The 15,501-nt window shown below is 34.8% G+C and overlaps 1 protein-coding gene across 1 annotated transcript in view; it reads right to left on the reverse strand.

The window, feature by feature from the left end:
- brinp3.L (bone morphogenetic protein/retinoic acid inducible neural-specific 3 L homeolog) overlaps nt 1-15,450 on the reverse strand; it is a 398,147-nt gene extending 382,697 nt beyond the window's left edge. Inside the window, exon 1 of the mRNA XM_018258776.2 lies at nt 14,967-15,450. The gene's annotated coding sequence lies outside the window, so the exon portion shown is untranslated. The remainder of the gene's footprint in view (nt 1-14,966) is intronic.
- Nucleotides 15,451-15,501: the final 51 nt, after the last annotated feature.

The following is a 15,501-nucleotide window of genomic DNA, read 5'->3' on the forward strand; positions in this document are numbered from 1 at the left end:
CTTCTTATAGTTAATGAGATGCCATGCTCTTCCCATGTACTTTAATTTACACTGATGAATGGAGAACAGCACATTCAGCACCTTGGACAGCAGCTGCCCATCAGCTCTGCAGTTCTGTACAGTGTGTGTTTAACAGCAGCTCATAGTTGTTATATCTATGCTACATAGCAACATCTATTTGCAGCTTTAAACTAAAAAGGGAGCCTAATGTATACATGTGATATATATGTGACAACTAATACGAGACCAGTGACTTTAATATAATTTTTTGTAGGTCAACATGAAAATAAACTCTACCACACAAACTCTTCCAACTGTGAAGTGGTATAGGCTGATATTAAGCTGGAAAGTAGAAAAATATTTTTGCTCACTTCCATCAGACTGGCATGGTATTTGCATATGGAAATGAACAAACTGTACTTTATCTTTAATAAGTGTTCACTTTCATGCTTAATGCACAGTTAAAGGAACAGTAACACCAAAACATTTAAGTGTTTTAAAGGAATGACAGTATAATATACTGTTGTCCTGCACTGGTACAGCTGGTGTTTTTGCTTCAGGAACACTACTATAGTTTATATAAACAAGCTGCTGTGTAGCCATGTGGGGGCAGCCATTTAAGCACAGGATACACAGTATCTGAATAATCCCATTTTATACAACAGAGTTTATAAATTATCTTCTGTGCATCCTGTGCCCTTTCTCCTGTTCAGTTTTGAATGGCTGCCCCCATGGCTAATCATCATGTTTATATAACGTATAGTTGTGTTTCTGAAGCAAACACACTAGTTTTACCAGTGTAGCCCAACAGTACAATATATATTAATTACTTACATTTTTTAGTGTCACTGTAATGTCATAAAACTTTGTTGATATGGATTGAATTAAAAACAAATTAGTGGTCATTTACAAATATCACTTAGAAGACTAGGGTGCATATTTATGTGTTCAAATAAAATTCCTTTCTTTTCACCTTTTATCACCAGTGAAAATTTTTTTCATTATCTGGAAATTTTGCATTTGTGAAAATGTGAAAACAATGTCTGCAGAGACTTTTCCCTACTCTCAAATTGTGATCCATGCCTCACAGCGGGAAAATATGTTTATGATTTTTCACCTTGGCCAACTGAATTTGAAGCAGACTTTTTGTCCTATAGGATTAAATAATTTTCAACTGTTAAAATCTAGAGAACAGTTTCTGAAGTCAATAAAGATCGGGGGGTGGAAATATTTTGATAAATGAGCAAAGTCAATAACATTCTAGTTCCGGAGAAAAGCTGTGAAAGTTTGAAAATGCCAGGAAAAATGTTTTAAAATTTAGGGAAACATTTCCATTGTCATAAGAAGCTTTCATAAATACACAAACAATGTCACCAGACATATCAAAATGCAAAACTTTATCAGAAATAATAATACAGGTGGGGCATTAACAGCATCTATGCAAACATTATAGGGTGCATTCACTTACCAGCAAAGGGACATTCTGAGGGCAACCCTCAAGGTGTAACTAAACTATGCAGATTGGTGCAGGGTACTGAGTGAACCCTGAAACTAGTCCCTGATCCAAAAGTGCTGGTGGCTCCAGGGTTCCTCTGCATCAATACGTGCAAAGAAGCTACATGCCCAGTAGCCTTCAAACATTCATTTACAGTTACCAAATGACCCTGAGGGTACACTGTGTGTAAGACTATGTTCATTTCATCTCTAAACTTCCAGATATCTATCACTGTGCCTGAAGTTTGTTTGTACCATTATCCCAAGCAGGTGATGTGCCCTTTCTGATTTCACTCTCATATTAAATACACCAATTAAGCTCCATTACAGTTATTCACAAAGTATTTCAGAAGATTTCTCATAAAAGGGATTTATTTTTAGTGGATCAAAATTACAGCTTTATGACAACTTTGACATTACTGAACTCAGATTAATATATTTCAAAGGAAAGAACAAAACACACTTTAGTATAACTTTCTTTCCATGTACTCTAACTGCTTGATCTCCTCTTGAACTATAAAAAAAGCACACCAAAAATATGCATAACATTTTCTAAATGCATAGATTCGTTTAATAATATTTATTTCAGTCGATATATTACATCATGGCCTCTCTTAAAAATCAGACACTAAAGACAATTTTATTGGCATAATGACTTGCCCAGCTATCATTGGCTGTTGAGCAAATCCATTTCTTTCTTTCTTTATGGTCCATGTACTAAAGTAAATGTGTTCATATAAAAGAAGTTAATTTGTGTCAGTAGTTTCAAGAAGCACTTACATCATTTCAAATAGATCTGTCCAGGAAAGTAAACAATTTCACTATTCAAACTCATTTTTACATCTGATTAATAAGCTACAGGGTACACTGTTGTTACTATTAAAGGCTCCCTCAGAAGTTAACATGCAAATTGTCACTGGGGAAATATTCGAAGCACAGTTACTTTTCAAAATAACCCAAAGTTTCCTCCTCAACTTTGCACTGCATATATTTTCCCACTAGTGATTCACATGCCACTCCGGGGGGGGGGGAGGGGGATTTGGAGGAGATTAGTCTCCTTCACTAGACATTAATCCAGGGGTGACTACTCTCTTAATTTTTTATTGCACTAAACATGTGTTTTGCAGCTAGCACCACCCATTAAGAGTTGCCCATTGAGAGTACGAATGCCTGCAGTGTGCATTTCTTGTTGTTTAAATAAACAGTGTTGTCATTTTTAAGTTATTCAAATTTTTCTGATAATTTCAATAAAACAAACTCGACCAAACTCCCATCCACAATTTTACCTTAGTATTTACCTTATTATTAATAAAAAACTTGATAAATAAAATATTGATAAAATCATACAAATTTTTTGGATTTGACTCCCTTATCGCTCAAGTTTTTTAGTTTAGTTATCATCCAGCCCCAGATTTTTTGGATTATCATAGGAAACCCAGTGCAGACCATGGTATCTTCAAACTGCAGCAGTGCAAAATCTGTTAGCGCTATATAAATGTATGTAATAATAATAATAATAAACTGGAAAAGCTATTCACATTGACTTTTTCCACTAAGAATGCATTGGGGTCTTCGGGGCAGTTTATCGCCCACTTCAGCACTGTGAAATATGTTGGCGCTATATAAATACATGTTAATAATAATAATAATAATAGACTGGAAAAGCTATTCACATTGACTTTTCCCACGCAGAATGCATTGGGGTCTTAGGGGCAGTTTTTCACCCACTTTGACAAAGTTACTCAAAAATGCCAAAATATGGAAATTCATTGCAAATCCATACCAGAATTGTGCTCATCACTAGTTTTGAAGAGTCTAGTACTATTTACAAAATAAAACTGTGGGGATGTGAAAATTTAGACACCCTTACACATTACTGCCAGGCACATCCCTAGTAATATGGACACCTAAGTGGGTCCTTATGGGGACCTTGTGCTTGTGTAACCCCTGTAGTTCTCACAGTGTACACCAAATGGCACTGTGTCAGAGTATAAAGGTCTTGGGAACCATGAGGTCTGGGTCCATTACTTTAGCCCAACCAAGCAGGCTGGAAGGGAATGGGTACATGTCGACCCTAGGCGCATTGGTCCTAGTAATTAGATAGCATACTCTTTTATAGATCACTCTAGGAGTGATAGAGAGGTTATGTAGATAGCATACTCTTTTATAGATCACTCTAGGAGTGATAGAGAGGTTATGTAGTTGAGCAGCTCAAGGCTCCGCCAAGGATATTAGAGGGATTAAGATCCCAGGGTATTACTGACCCAGAGTAGGGACTAAAGTGTTGAGACTAGAGATGATAGGAAGTCCCCTAGACTGCCACTGAAAGAGATTCTGGAAACTGGGCAATACCCCCTCACAAGCTGCAACTCTCTGCTGTATATTCTCTGGCCTGCAGGGATTCAGCCTATACTGGTTCTGTGAGTATATGCTACCTTTATGCTGTCTGATTGTTCTATACTCCATTGTGGATAACTGCTATGTGCTATGTTAAATAAAGACAGTTCATTGTTTAATCGTTACTGGCGCCCATCATTGTGGTATTGCACCTGGTTACAGTTGCACTACACCCTGCCTCCACCCCGCTGCGAGGGCTTACCCCTGAGAGAGAGAGGGCCTCATTTGTGGTATAACCACACACTGATAGTAGCTTAAACTGACCAAAGTAAAGTCAGTTTACTATAGCGCTACAAAAGCAAAGACCTGTCAACTGCACTTATGCAAGAAAACACAACTATTTTCAAGATTTGATCCTCTGCACAATCACAGAGCATAGTTCCTTTAGTACAATCCAATTCCATCAAGCCTGCAGCATCTCTTTAAGTAAAGTATAGACCAAGCAGATACTTCCAAGTTGTTGGTTGTACATATGCAGCTATTGTGTAAATGCACAGTACATTTCTTTCTTATGCTGAACATAATTGATCAAATATGTGAAACATCTACAAGTTCTTTCTGGGGACTTCTTATCACAATTGATCTGTGTGTTACAATGGCAGAACAGCTGCAATCTGGTAAAGCTCATTTGGACTTGTTCTGACAGTATTTAGCTGCTATGGATAAAGCTTTCCTCTGGGCATCAATAATGAAAAGTTTCAAGTAACAGAGACAACTAGACAGTTCTCCATTCCTTATAATGGTTTTGCTGCGCCTTGGAGATAGCATTTCAAGGACAGAAAAAGCAAGCTTAATCGCATCAAGGTTACAAACCAACTGTGCCTTATTCAGCTGTGAGGATGGTTGGAGTCTAATCCCATTATGACCTTCTAAATAACACACTCATATACCTACATATTGGAACTTCTAAATCCTAAATAATTTGGAATGCAGCCTTAATTAAGCCTTCATTGGGGGGACACCTTTGCCAGCTTAGAGTATATTATCACTGTTTCTTACATATATAATAAATAACCGTAACATTTTAAAACACAAAGCTGACCTACTGTTCTGTCCTGGAAATTCTTCATAATGTTTTAAGGCCACATATTTTTTTATTACTATTTGTGGCTATTTCATCTTTTTGTGAGGAATTTTTATTCAGCTCAAGTATAATATTCAATCAATTTGTTGGCCAGTTTGATGTAATCAAATAAAACCAAAATTTAATATTGTCCAGACTTTTGTGGGATTTAAAATGTAACCCCCAAAATAGCCACACATCTGGGATGTCCAGTTAATTCAAACAATATTTTTCCTGATCAGTCATCTCTCTAAATCCTCTTATGTGCTGAGCTTTTTAAGAGATTCCCTGGGTGGTTTTGTGAAGGCAAATAATTATCCTGGTTATGAAGAGATTTAAGGAATGCATAGATTACCCCATGCTTTCATTGCCTGTAAAAAATAGATTTTATGATGTATTTACTAGAAAATTAATAAAAAAATTAACCTGGGGAAAAAATGTTGCAGTACTTGGATTAATAAACATAGAAATGTTTTCACTTTACTTTAAAACAGCACAGCAAGAAAACGGGTAAAAATCTTATTTCTGCAGTGAGACACTTTGTTTATACATCATTTCTAAATTCTTTTTGTTCTGTATTGGCAAAGTAAAAAACCTAAAGCTGGGGCTTCTGATTAGTAACATTTCTTTGTAGCTTCAAACTCAGCAGATAAGAAGATAGATGTATACACTGCATCCTAGCGATTTCAATCATTGCAAAGCCACTGCGATTGACATTTTGACTCTTCAGCTTCATATGTCACTGGCTGAACACCTCTATCAATTTAACCATAAATTTTCTTGTGTATGGACACATACATGCACACTTGCAATAAACCTACAAATTCTGGAAAGATAGATGTGTGCCAGAAATCTGTGCTGTTAATATGACTTTCATAATCCTATATTCATCCTATTGCAGTCCGGTAAATGTGTTTGTAACTCTAACAAGCTAACAATGCTTTTATTAGGAGATAGAATAGATGAGAGGTGTCATGTTTATTGTACTTAACTCACTTGCCCCACCATCAGCACCTGTTGGTACAAGTTTTCTGCACGAGGACCTGCACTTCATCTATGTATACAGCTCACATATGAGGAGACATGCAGGTGTCTTCTCTACTGCCCCAAACACCCCCTAACAGGTAAGCAAGCTATGGAGCACTATAGGTGCAGAGTGCAAAGGATTTACTACCAGTGCAAGTGGCAGAGTGCAGGCATGTCCCAGACACAAGTGCATTCTGACTCACCACTAAGGGGTATATTTATCAAAGAGTGAAGTTAATAGTGAAGTTCCGCCACTAGAGTGAAATTCCGCCACTTCCCATACATTTCTATGGGATTTTTATAGGCGTATTTATCAAAGGGTGAACTTTCACCCATTGATAAATACGCCTTTCAAAATCCCATAGACTTAATTGAGAGCTGCGGAATTTCACTATAGTGGCGGAACTTCACTCTTTGATAAATTTACCCCTAAGGGTGAAAAAAAGCCTAATGACCTTATTTTGCATTTTGCTTAAACTGCGCAAAACCGCCCATTGACGTAAATGTATTTTGCATTAAAAAAAACACTACTCATTCAATCACCTAGTTAAGGGTCACTTAGGATATGCTTGGGTATAAGTAAGCAATCAATTAGGGTCCCTGCAAATGTATACTACCTCTGTATCTCACCATCCTCACAATCATGTGAAAGGGGTCAGGGCAACCAACAATTAACCTATGCACAGCAAAAACCTCAATACCAGAGATAAAGTACAGTTACTATGGCAGGTAATTTACACACTTTCCCCCTAGAAATAGTTCCTGTTTCCATTCTCCTCCTCTTTTCTTCAGTGCCCACTGACAAAGCAAGGGTCTGAGGGACCTGCTGTAGACTCTTTTCCCATTGCTACATACCAAACAATATATTACATTCTCTTTGCACTACCTATAGGAGACAAGATGGATGGGTAGAGGACCCATGGGATATGTTAATATAAAAAATGGAACATATAGGGATTTGTACAATCAAATATACTATAAATATACTCATTTTGCATGTGTTTATCATAATAGCGTATCTACCAAATCCTTAAAAATTATGATCATCATAGTTTTATACCCAGCCAGAAATGACGACACAAAATTCACAGAAAAACACACAAACATTTGCTTATTCCTCCTTCTTTTACTACTTCTGACATTAAAATGCTAATCTCTTCCATTCATCTCAATATAACTGATACAGATATACTGTTCCACTACAGATTGGTTCTGCATCTTTGGTCGTATTTTATTTTAAGTGTATCCTTAATATGGTTCTGGCAATAATTGTTATAAACTCGTTTTATGCCAATGTGAATAAAAAAAGAAAGCTATTCAGGCAAACTTTGCAGCATTAATTAGCAGCTATATTTTGTTATGTAGAAAGTACATAATGAAAAATATATATAATACTGTATTAAGACTATAAACCAGTTATAGAAAGGAAAACTAACAGGAAATAATAGAAAATAGTGAGGTCTATATCCAATAACCACATGAAAAGCTCTGATCGTTCTATTGCATTCATAAAGACTAACCATTATTCTTGTTACCTATTGCAATTATCTTATATAATTTACTTCATAGAGCAAACATGATTTAAAATGACCCCTAAAACAAAAGTATAACTAGTAAGGCAATGTCCAACAAGTGCTTTGGGAGGAAACAGCTGCTGATTTTCATGTTTTGAATTACGACTAAAAGCAGCAGCGAGTTATCCAACAGGAATCTCTGATGAAGGTCCTGTAGTCATGAGCTACTTGCATGTATATTTTGCAAACAGTGCTGTACAGTAGAAAAATACATACAATAGAACAGCGGTCAATACAATAATGATATACGTATAAAAATAAACACAGTTATAGTCAAGATTAAGTACGGTCTCTGCCCTGTAGAGCTTACAAATTGTGTTATTCCCAAAGTTACTTAACTTCACTTTACTGGTTTAAAGGACATTTTCTTCCACTATACACACAGAAGGATCAATCTGCAGTCTTGTACTTCCCAACTATTTGTTTATCTTTAGATATTAAGATATTATTGCCAGATAATACTTTTACCAATACAAACCTACAGATTTATTTAAAGGGCTACAGATTTTTAATAAACTAATTGTGCACCATAGTTATTGTGGTATGACATGAATGAAGTGTGTTTTGTAGGCTGCATGTTTTTCTGTCTCCTTGAGTGCATAGTCATGTGCTTTTACCATAGAGATTTTGTTTGAAATGCTGGCATCCTTGAAAATATGCAGGGTGGGAGGTGTCAATTTCACCATAGCTGTTTTAATGATTAAAATTGTAATTCACTAGTTATATATTGCACTGATATGATGCCGCATATGTACTATGTTCCAAAAGGAGTTGAAACGTGCCACATGATTTTTAGAAACATTTGGAAGCTCAAACAATGATGACATTTTATGGAATTCAATAATGTCAGTATACTTTTGTTTTTTTGTTTGTTGCTTTTGTTTGCAGTTGAAATGTCTTATAAAATAAGAAAAATGTAACACCGTAATCTTTTTCTTCACACTTGTCATTTCTCATTTTTTTTCCTTGATTCGTGCAAATGTACTTCTGAATTACAACCACCGATTTTGTTTTGGCCCCAACAACTTGACAGGGAAGTTGGGCTAAATGAAACTCCCTAATTTGCCTTTCTATGCGCATCTAATTCATGTCTATGGTTAACAAGTTATAAGCACATTTCTTGAATACCTTTGTGAATGACACAAAAAAATAACAATGTGGCAGCTAGGAAAAAATCATGAAAGTAGTGCTCAATTTTTTTACTGGTGAAAGAGAGGCAAAGAAAATCAAGGGCATTTCTGTTTAAATAAATCTGCCCTTAATTGAATACTATCTTTTCATCTTTGTGGATTTTGACCATAAAGTTATGTTGAAATATCTCAAGGATTAAATGGGAAAGACATGGTCAATACCATATTACATCCACAGTGGTTAATAAGATATACATTTAACTGTTTTAAAATATAAAAAATACATAATGCAAGATGGAGACTTCCATGTAAAGGAGATGCACTAATGTGTGCACAACCAGCATGAACTCTGTTGACTAATAAATCATGTATGTAAGGAATTATATCTGAAACACTAGCAAACAGTCAGAGCTGATTATTAAAGGTCAACAAAGAATTACAGCTAGTATTTTCATGTTCAGCAGAAATTCAGCTTTTAGAAATGGTAAATATTTTGTTGAATTTAGATAACACTGACTAAGGGACAAGGTTGCTGTGGTGACAGATTCTGTTATAATAGAGCACTGTGAGTAGTTAAGAACAGGTTCTAATCAGACAGTACTATAAACAATTAAGTATCTTTAACACTGTTATAAATCCTGTTGAATAATATTGTATAACCTTCAAGTTACATTATGGCCCACGAATTAGATTATAACAGTATTCTTTTACCATTGTGATGTGTATTAGAATGAACATGGCACATCCAAATAAAATGTAAAAGCATACTCATATAAGGTCTCTTCAGTGGCCACTGATTTTATGAAAGGTAGAGGCCAGTAAATATGTAAATGCTATTACAATGTTTATATCATTGATATTAGCATTAAAAGGAAGATTTACTTTATTTTTTTTTTATCAAAGTTTTTTTGAAAATCTGTACAGGGAAAATTGCGATTAAACTTAATGATTTGTTTATTTATATTTATTAATATTATTTCTTGATATCCAGCAAATTTACAAAAAAAAAACGAATGTGCAATGGAAACCTTTTTGTTCCATTGGCTTTGGTGAATTTAGAGGTTTCAAAAAACCTAAAACAATAAAATCGATTGAATGTTGAAAATATTCAGGTTTTAGCTTCAAGTTGAGGTGACATTTTTTTTTATTTCAACTGTTATCTGGTTGCTGAGATTCTATTTACCCAAGCAACAGGCAGTGGATGAGTGCAGATTGGAAATAACTACAAAAGAGTATTGTAATAGAAAGATAAAAAAATATAAGAACAATACAAATTTAGCCTCAGGGTTAATATTCTCTGGTTTTTAAAGTCAATCACCTCCAATACACAAAACAACATTTTAAGTTTTATCAAGACAAATGGCTCAACCAACACACATAATAGACAAAGACCAGTTGCACTTGCAAATTATCATGGAGAATATCACTTCTATTTCATATTAAGGTGAATTAACTTTTTGAGTGCAGATATTTTGAAGAGTTACTCTTCAAATGTGTTATAGTAATCCACATACAGTAACTATACATTTGATTTATTATTATAATGTTAGCAATGGATGCCCTTTCTTCTGCACTTTTTAATTAATTTTCATTTATATTTAATTTAAAATTAACTTTTATTATGATGTAGATCAGTGCTTTCAATACTGTGAGGCTGGTCCACTAGGACCCCCTTAGAAAGTTGCTGGGATTGAGGCTCTGCTTGAAGGTTATGATTATAGGTAGGTATTTGTAACATAAATGTTACATAAATTGTTACATATTCCTATAAGTGTAGTTTTCATGTTACTGTATATATGGGCTGAACATAAACATGAACATGTATTGTGTATATTTATGAAGCGATTGGCTTCCATTTTTCTTTAAACACAATTTAGACTTCAAAAGGTACCTACACAAACACCCCCCAAAAACACTCATGTGGATAAATTCTACAACAATTAGACATATATGTTTTATGGAGGATGAATAAGAGAGGGATGATATAGAAAGATAAGCAATACAATTTAAGAATAAAATTGAGCTGGGGTCAGTAATAACAACAATCAGACATATATTTTCCTTTACGGAATGGTAATAGACTGGGAAAACAGTTTAAAAAACATTGAAAAAAACATGAAAAATAATTAGTGAGGTCCAAATGAAAAGTTGCTTAGTATAAGCTCATCTAATATACTAAAAATGACCCCCCCATTTATCTACACAATATTATTTTAGTACAATATAATGAGTTTAGAATGACCCCTCCCTAATTATTCCATTACATGTCTACATTAGTTTTTGAGGGGCAAGACACACATTTTGTCAGTAGCACATAACTATTGGTTATTGTACTGCTTGGGATGTGCTACTATCACATGTTGGGCACAATACACAATAGAAGAGTAAGAAGAACACTTTTGTAACTGTGTCAAGAGTTTCTGCACTACTACAGGCTGTCCTGAAAAATCAAACAATGTGAGTTGACTTAATACTTGTAGTTTTTCTCTTATGATATGTTATATCTCTGTCTTTTTCATGTTTAAATATTGATTTATATTACTAAAAGTGAAAAATGCCTGTTGTATAGCCGTTATTAAAATAAAATGTAAATAAACAAAAACATCATCATCCTGCATAGTAATTATAATCTATAATTTTAATTAACATTGCTTAACTAAACAGTGCTGATACCAGAAATCTCAGTATTCAATATTTTTTCCCAAGTGAATCAATGACTACAAAATTACAGAATTTAAATTTCAACTACACAAACCTACAGCATAATAAATGCACACAAATGACCACCTACAAAAGTAAATGGTCATGCTATCTGTTCATCATTTACTATCATGTTTTCTAAAAAAATACCATTTATTCTCAAAGTGTTGTAGTGCAGTATGACTTAGTAGTATAGAATCCTTCATGTGTCTATGTATTCCTTGGTATGTTTAAAATATTACATTGTGCTCGTGTAAGCAGAATGATGCTGCTGTCTAATAAGCCGGGTTTAATTAACAGCTCCAATATCTCCTTGCTACTAAGAGGGAGACATAGATACATAGAATGATAAAAAGACTGCTAAGATGACTAGCTAGCAATATAGATTAGTTGATCTAGATGTCACTAAATGCTCTTTTGATTTTTTGGACCAAAAATATTGTAATACAATAAAATAGTTATAATAAGTATTTGGATTTCTTATTAAATCAAGAGATACTAAAAAATAAATAAAAGCAATGTGTATTCTGTCATAAAATCACATACTGTATTGGTGTTCGGCTTTTACAAAAAGGGTAATGTTGCACCTAAAATGTACAGGATTAGAACACCACTCATTATATTATCCAGAAAGCATCAAATTATCAGCAGGTTTTCTCCCATAGACTTTATTTTAATGAAATAATTCTCATTTAAGAAAAAAATATTTCCTTTTTCCTTATTATATGCAAAACAATTATATTGGGTTTAATGAATGCGTAACATATTTTTTTTAGTGGACTTATGATAAGGAGATCCAAATTATGGAAAGACCTGTTATCCAGAAAACTCCATGTCCTGAGCATTCTGGACCTGTAGTTTAGTCTATTTTATTGCTATGCCCTTACTTTGTCATATGTAATAAAGCACTAAGGGTATCAACTTGTGGTGCTATAATACAGTTACTGTTAAACTATATCTCCCTAGTTTCCCATTCGAATTGAGGATTCATTATCTGCTGCATTCTGCTTTATACATACCTAGTTTACTTATGTAAGGGGAGCAAATGAAGAAAACTGAGTCTCACTAACAGTGACATGGCTGATGAGGCTGGATATAAAGTAGCACAATGGATGAAAAGTTTGGCTCCCTCTGAGCTAGTTATTATCGTTTTCCTTCTTGGTGTTCATCTGGCTACCGATATCTATTTATTCCACAGTCAAGTAAATGGTTAACATATAACAATGATCTAGTTTCATTATTATTATACATTGTTTAATATTTCCCCTTTTCCAGCCCTCCCCTTGCCCTCCCCTGTGACCAATTAGTGAGCTAAAATGCTTCTTTCCAGTTCTTCCCTCTGAGCTTGATTAACACTGTGCTAATGGGTTTCCGTATATTTGCCTTTGCCCTTCAAAGACTAGTCTGTTTATATGTATGTACCAGTTGTTCTCCCCTTCCTCTCCAAGAACATGTTATCTTTGCTATGGCATTTCTCCCTATCGGGAACCAACTCCCCCTCTCTTTTTTCTTCTCAACTTCTCGTGCCCTTCTTTAAATAGAAGCCAATCCAGCCCTCTATAGAAAGGGAGCATCTGCTGCATGTCACCATAAGTCAAAAATATAATATATCTTGTGGTTTATAATATTATTAGGCACCACTATTTTCCTTTTCCCCCTACTAGACTAGTTTCTTCTCCATAATGCTATCCCGTTCTCTTCTCTCTCTATGCCTTTAACCCCTTTCTTTATCACCTGCTCAATATAAATTATGGAAAAAAAGTTATACACTTGACACAGATGTGTGTCCTTGTCGATAAAATAACTGCAGCTATAGCAGTGCCAAGGTTAACTTCAGAACAGGACAAGCCATTAGAAGCTGAGAATCTGCTGATAGCATGAGGTACAGTCCACTGCTATTAAACACCATGAACCCCTCCCCCTGCTGGTGAATAGTAGACACTTTCAGTGTGAACTGTTGGAAACTTCTGTGAAGTGTACACACACATTATAGGAAGCTTACTTAAGTTTGGGGCCGTTGTAGCATACAGTTTTACGTGTTGCTTCTCTCTGCAGTTAAATTGTTATTGCAGTTCTTCAATTGCAACCAATTAACACAGTATATATACACAAACTTTAGTACTTTCAGGCACTTGAAAGAAGAGGAATGTAATAAATCATACATGAAACATATTCGTGGTGGTGGTGGTGTTCTTATTATCATTATAGTTTGACAACTAAGTATTTTTGTTATAGTAGAATTGGCTTCTTTTCAAAGGTACATTTTATTCTCCATTGTTTTTATTATTTTATTAAATACATGTCACCTTCAGAAAGAAGGGTTAAAGGCACAACCGTCCATAAGCTCTTTGTACCTTTTATCTGCATAATAACTTTTTCTATCACAACCAAGCCAAAAGTTGACGTAGAATGCTTAATTTGTCTAGAAATTCAGAGCTATAGCTGAAAATCACCTTTTTAACAACTACATTATTTTTGAAATTACAAGAAGGGCTAAATCGGAACAGAGAAGGTTTTTTATTATGTCAATGACATAATGAAAACAGACTCGAGGAAGTATAAGCATTTTACTTTATGTCAACCTAATGAATAATTATCCAGCAAGTGCCATGTGATGCAGTGTAACAAAAATATATGAAATATTGTACCCACTGGAGTTTTAAAGACGGCCTTTTAGGCAATGGAAACTTTAAAAAACAATACTGAAGGATAGGAAGATTAATTACCAGGGAATATACAGTATATCCGATTTAAACATGTTTAGTTTACAACATAGCATGCATAGGCATTTTTAAAAAAAGGCAAACAATCTGTCCAATGTCTTCAGTAATGAACAAGTTTAGCGTTCAATGCAGGCACTGTGTATGATCAAAAAATTCCTGCAGTGAGAAAAGGCACAATAATATAGGAAGGGAAGTTGGGTTATTTTACTCTTATTCAAAATTAGCTTGAATAGACCTCTTATAGTTATACAGTTATGTTTTGGCTAAATGTAAATTTCTTTCTTGTAACTAGACTCTCTATACCTCACAGCCTTCATCCATAAATATAGTATTTGTAAATAAATAGGGACCTGTGAATTTTTCAACGGAAAGAAAAACAGATCTATCTATCTATCTACCTATCTATCTATCTATCTATCTATCTATCTATCTATCTATCTATCTATCTATCTATCTATCTGTCTGTCTGTCTGTCTGTCTGTCTGTCTGTCTGTCTGTCTGTCTGTCTGTCTGTCTGTCTGTCTGTCTGTTTGTCTGTCTGTCTATCTATCTATCATCAACTATCATTAATCTATCTACCCTAGGGGACAGGGCAATGAACTTTTTCTGATGTCCTTTCTCATTTAGTGCTGAGGATCAAATAACAGTATTTTAAAAAACAGATACATTATACAAAAAACATCTTAGTGGTTGAATATTTACCAACAGGCACATTTCACTTTATGGATATATTAGGACATGATGACAAACATAATTTATGATGCTCGGCTTATGTGTTAAAATTCTTGGCAGGGAAACCTGGCAATAATCTGCATTGAAATGCTCTATAAAATTATTTTTCACCTATAAAAATACTCACCAGATGGCAGATCAGGAGGAAAATCTGCTGTCCACCAAATTCATCCTGAAAAGAAAGGTAAATCCCATAGTCTTCAAGATGATACAGAGGAAACAGTAAGTGAATGAACTTCAGTCTGTTGAAAAGCTCCAGGACACCAAGCGCAGCAACTCAGGAACTCAGCAAAAGCCACCAGAAATGATCATTCGGCACATAAGGATTGGGAGAAAAACACAAGGAATCGTTTTAGAGCTTATCCTCAAGGATAAATGGAATGAAACAAGGAAAAAGGCTCCCAGTGTAGGAAGTAGAAAGCTATCCTGTGAAAAAAACAGCAGACCAAAAAGGCATACAGTTTGAATCTAAACCTAGAAGTAAATGTTGCTGAGGACTAAGTGATAAAGAGGGAAGTAGAGAGGAGAGCTGTAGTCATCCAGAGAGATATAGCAGCTGTAATGATTTAGGGAGCTGGGGAGGATCCAATGAGAACTGAATAAGCTGTAGACGGATAGGAAAGATATGAAGCAGCCACAGAAATTCTGCACTGTTCTCAATG

The sequence above is a fragment of the Xenopus laevis genome, chromosome 4L, assembly GCF_017654675.1.
Source record: "Xenopus laevis strain J_2021 chromosome 4L, Xenopus_laevis_v10.1, whole genome shotgun sequence".
NCBI lineage: Eukaryota > Metazoa > Chordata > Amphibia > Anura > Pipidae > Xenopus > Xenopus laevis.